Below are 5,714 nucleotides of genomic sequence, written 5' to 3' on the forward strand. Positions count from 1 at the left end.
CCTTGCCCGGTCAGACATGGGACTTGAAAATATGCTGCTCAGACCAATGTCGAAGAGCCTACTGCCTATGTTTTCTTCTAGAAGTCTCATGGTTTCGGGTCTTACATTCAAGTCTTTAATCCATTTTGAGTTGATTTTTGTGCATGGTGTAAGGGAATGGTCTACTTTCATTCTTTTGCATGTGGCTGTCCAGTTTTCCCAACACCATTTATTGAAGAGACTCTCCTTTCTCCATCATATGCTCTTGGCTCCCTTGTCGAATATTAGCTGTCCATAAACGTGTGGGTTTACTTCTGGGCTCTCAATTTTGTTCCATTGATCTGTGTGTCTGTTTTTGTGCCAGTACCATGCTGTTTTGGTTACTATGGCTTTGTAGTATAGTTTGAAATTGGGGAGTGTGATACCTCAAGCTTTGGTCTTTTATTCTCAGGAATCCTTTGGCTATTCAGGGTCTTTTGTTGTTCCATATAAATTTTAGGATTCTTTGTTCTATTTCTGTAAAAAATGTTGTTGGAACTTTGATAGGGATTGCGTTGAATCTATAGATTGCTTTAGGAAGTATGGACATTTTAACAATGTTAATTCTTCCAATCCAAGAGCACGGAATATCTTTCCATTTCTTTGTGTCTTCTTCGATTTTTTCAACAATGTTTTATAGTTTTCGGTGTACAGATCTTTCACCTCTTTCATTAAGTTTATTCCTAGGTATTTTATTCTTTTTGTTGCAATTGTAAATGGGATTGTATTCTTAATTTCTCTTTCTGCTACTTCGTTGTTAGTGTATAGAAACGCAACGGACTTTTTTACATTGATTTTGTATCCCGCAACTTGACTGTATTCCTTTATTATTTCTAAAAGTTTTTTTGTGGACTCTTTAGGGTTTTCTAGATATAAAATCATGTCGTCTGCAAAGAGTGACACTTTCACTTCTTCTTTTCCAGTGTGGGTCCCTTTTATTTCTTTTGCTTGCCTGATTGCTCTGGCTAGGACTTCCAATACTATGTTAAATAAGAGTGGTGACAGAGAGGCATCCTTGTCTGGTTCCTGTTCTTAGAGGGATAGCTTTCAGATTTTCTCCATTGAGAATGATATTTACTTTGGGTTTGTCATATATGGCCTTTCTTATGTTGAGTTATTTCCTTATATACTCATTTTATTTAGAGTTTTTATAATAAATGGATGCTGTATCTTGTCAAATGCTTTCTCTGCATCTATTGAGATGATCATGTGATTTGTATTCTTCATTTTCTAAATGTGGTGTATCATGTTGATAGATTTGCGGATGTTGAACCATCCCTGCCTCCCCAGAATGAAACCCACTTGATCATGATGTATGATGTTTTTAATGTATTCTTGTCTCTGATTTGCTAGTATTTTGTTGAGGATTTTTGCATCGATGTTCATCAGTGATATTGGCCTGTAATTTTCTTTTTTTGTGTTGTCCTTGTCTGGTTTTGGTATCAGGATAATGTTTGCTTCGTAGAAGGAGTTAGGAAGCCTCCCCTCCTCTTCAATTTTTTGGAAGAGTTTGAGAAGGATAGACATTAAGTCTTCTTTGAATATTTGGTAGAATTCACCAGGTAAGCCATCTGGTCCTGGCCACTTTTATTTTTTGGGAGATTTTTAATTGCTGTTTCGATCTCCTTACTGGTGATGGGTCTATTCAAATTTTCTACATCTTCTTGGTCCAGTTTTGGAAGGTTGTATGTTTCTAAGAATTTATCCATTTCTTCTAGATTATCCAATTTGTTGGCATATAGCTTTTCATAGTACTCTCTTATTATCTTTTGTATTTCTGAGGTGTCCCTTGTAATCTCTCCTCTTTCATTTCTGATTTTATTTATTTGAGCCTTCTCTCTTTTTTCCTTGGTGAGTCTAGCTAAGGGTTTGTCAATTTTGTTTATCTTTTCGAAGAACCAGATCTTGGTTTCATTAATTTTTTCTTTGGTTTTCAGTCTCTACTTCATTTATTTCTCCTCTGATTTTTATTATTTCCTTCCTTCTGCTGATTTTGGGCTTTGTTTGTTGTTCTTTTTCCAGTACCTTTAGGTGCACTTTTAGATTGTCTATTTGGGATTTTTCTTCTTTGTTGAGGAAGGCCTGAGTTGGTATAAACTTCCCTCGTAGAACCGCTTTTGCTGTATCCTACAGATTTTGGCATGTCGTGTTTTCATTTTCATTTGTCTCTAGGAATTTTTTTATTTCTTCTTTGATTTCTTCATTGACCCAATCATTGTTCAATAGCATTTTGTTCAATCTCCACATTTTTGTGGCTTTTCTGGTTTTCTTTCTGTAGTTGATTTCCAGTTTCATACCTTTGTGGTCAGAAAAGATGCATGGTATTATTTTGATCTTCTTAAATTTACTGAGACTTGTTTTGTGGCCTAATATGTGATCAAACCTGGAGAATGTTCCATGGGCATTTGAAAAGAATGTGTATTCTGTGGTTTTTGGATGGAATGTTCTGTATATATCTACTAAGTCCATCTGGTCTAATGTGTCCTTTAAGGCGAGTGTTTCCTTATTGATCTTCTGTTTGGATGATCTATCCATTGGTGTAAGTGGAGTGTTAAAGTCCCCTTCTATTATTGTGATACTGTCTATTTCTCCTCTTATGTCTGTTAATAATTGCTTTATATATTTAGCTGCTCCTATGTTGGGTGCGTAGATATTTACAAGTGTTATATTTTCTTGTTGGATTGTTCCCTTTATCATTATGTAGTCCCCGTCTTTGTCTCTTATTACAGTTTTTTATTTAAAGTCTATTTTGTCTGAGATAAGTATTGCTACCCCCACTTTCTTTTCTTTGCCATTTGCATGGAATATCTTTTTCCATCCTTTCACTTTCAGTTTGTGAGTGTCTGTAGGTCTGAAGTGTGTCTCTTGTATGCAGTATAGACATGGATCTTGTTTTTTTATCCCGTTGGCCACCCTATGGCATTTGATTAGAGCATTTAGTCCATTGACATTTAAAGTAGCTATTGATAAATATGTATTTATTGCCATTTTGTCACTTTCTCTTGTTGGGGGGTGTTTTAGTAGTTCTTCTCAGTTCCTTTCTTTTTCTCTTACTCTCTTCACTTGTGGTTTGATGGCCATCTTTAGTAATATGTTTGATTTCTTTTGTCTTAATTTTTTTCCTGCCTGTTATAGGTTTCTGGTTTGTGGTTACCATGAGGATCCTATTTAATATACTATGCATATAACAGTCTATATTGAGTAGATAGACTCTTTAGCTCGACCTCTTTCTAAAAGATCTACTTTTTCACTCCCCTCCTCCCACATTATATGTTTTTCACATCATATATAGTCTTTTGTTTACTGTGTGTCTATCCATTATCCTCTTATCATTGAAATAGGTAATTTTAGTACATTTGTCTTTTAACCTTCATATTATCTTCACAGGTAGTTGATCTGCTGCCTTTACTATACTTTTACCTTACAAGTGATTTTATTGCCTTTTTTTTATTGTTGTTGTTTTGGGGTTTTTGGATAATTTTTTTCTTCTATCTCTATTTGTGGTCATTGCTTTCCCACTTAAATAAGTCCCTTCAGCATTTCTTGTAGAACTGGTTTCTTGGTGATAAACTCCTTTAATTTTTGCTTGTCTGGGAAGCTCTTTATCTCTCCTTCCATTCTGAATGACGGCTTTGATGCATAGATGGATACATGGATATTCTTGGTTGTAGGTTTTTTCCTTTTAGCACTTTAAATACATCATGCCATTCTCTTCTCACCTGTAGGGTCTCGACTGAGAAGTCTGCTGACAGCCTAATGGGCTTCCCTTTATATATTACTTGTGGCCTTTCTCTTGCTGCTTTTAGGATTCTCTCTTTGTGTTTAATTTTAGACATTTTGATTATAATATGCCTTGGTGTGGGCCTCTTTGGGCTTCTCTTGTTTGGAGCTCCCTGTGCTTCCTGAACTTGGATGTTTGTTTCCTTCCTCAGGTGAGGAAAATTTTCCTCTATTGGTTCGACAAATAAATTTTCTGCCCTTTTGTCTCTCTCTTCTCCTTCTGGGACCCCTATAATCCGAATGTTAGCACGCTTGGTATTGTCCCAGAGTTCCCTTACACTGTTTTCATTCTGTCTAATTCTTTTTTCTCTTTTCTGTTCTGCTTGGGTGATTTCCTCTAATCTTTCATCTAGCTCACTGATCCATTCTTCTGCTTCCTCTACTCTGCTATTGAGTCCCTCTAGTGAATTTCTCATTTCGAGTATTGTGTTCTTCATTTCTGATTAGTTCTTTTTTATATCTTACAGTTCTTTGCTGATGTGCTCACTGTGTTCATCCATTCTTATCCGCATATCTGTGAGCATCCTCATTATATTTTGTTTGAATTCTTCGTGGAGTAGGTCGCTAGTTTCTGTTTCACTTATTTCTCTTTCTGGTGTTTTGTAGTGTTCCCTTGCTTGGAAAGTATTCCTTTGCCTCCTCATTATGCCTCTTTCTCTGTGCTATTTTCTTTGTACTAGGTGAGTCGGCTATCTCTCCTGATCTTGGAGAGGTGGCCTTATGTATGAGTTGCCTTATGAGGCCCAGCAGTGTGCTTCCCTCTCGTCACCAGACCATAAGAACGAGGAGTGACCCCTTTGTGGGCTACTTGTGTTCCTCTGCTGTGGCAGGGTTGCTCCCACTGCAGGTACCCAGGGAGTCTGATCTTTCATTCCCTGGCCAGCTGTTTGTAAATCCGTTTTGGAGGGGCCTCAGCACTGTTGGCTACAAAGTCTATTAGCACACTCATTGCACTTGTCCTCTTAATTGGGTTAGTACCCAGTGTAGCTGGTTGCTAGGCTCAGGGGCATACAGTTGTGATAGGCCTCAGGCCAACAAGGCTGTTGTCAGTTCTCTTAGGAGTGCAGCTGAGTGGGGCTAGCCCTTGGCATGGAGGCACTCAGTTGTTTCAGGCTTTGGAAGGTGGGGCTGATCCTTTTTATGGCTATTTGTGAAGCACAAGTCTTCTGCTGCTGATAAGCCTCACCCCCCACTCGACCACATATACTGTCAACACAGTCCTGGTCCGTGCACACTTCTCAACCCCCTGGAGCATACCCCAATGCCACACTACAGAGGCTCCCACCTCTGTCCCAATGCCCCCCACAGTTCACCTGGTCCTCACACAAGCCCTGCCCCACAGAGGCAGACACCCTTGCCTGCCTGTAGAGGATCAAGGCACCCAGTCAATGCAGGCTGAAAAGTAGCCTGAGGGCTTGCTGTTAGGCGGGGCCAGTCCCTAGGGCAGGTTGCCTGCCCTGGCTGAACTGGATTAAATCTGTGCTCTAGTGGGTGTGGCAGACCCCTGGGCTAACAGCCCAAGGGATGCACCTCAATGGCCCCCACCGGTGTCCATATCAGCATGCCTGGACCAGCTCAGAACAATGGCCCCCACCAATGTCTCAGTCTCCAGAGAGGATCCTCCTCTCACCAAGATGCCCCCAGAGCCCACCAGGTGAGTCTTGTTTCACCAAAGAACAGTCAGCCTTCTCTCTGGTGATTTTAGGTTGCTGCAATGAGTGAGTTTGTGCATGGGCCCTTTAAGACACGGATCTTTTCGGCTTTCGGCTGATAGCTTTTCTGGGGTGTCCTCGCTGCAGTTAATAGCCAGCAAAGCCAGACAGTAAGACCCCCCTCTCAGTTGGGCTGAGTCCGAAGGATGGTTATAGCAGTATTGCCCCCGCTCCAGACCTCACTCCTCCAGGGAGGGCTGCGTA

Source organism: Equus quagga, chromosome 10 (genome assembly GCF_021613505.1).
Source record: "Equus quagga isolate Etosha38 chromosome 10, UCLA_HA_Equagga_1.0, whole genome shotgun sequence".
NCBI lineage: Eukaryota > Metazoa > Chordata > Mammalia > Perissodactyla > Equidae > Equus > Equus quagga.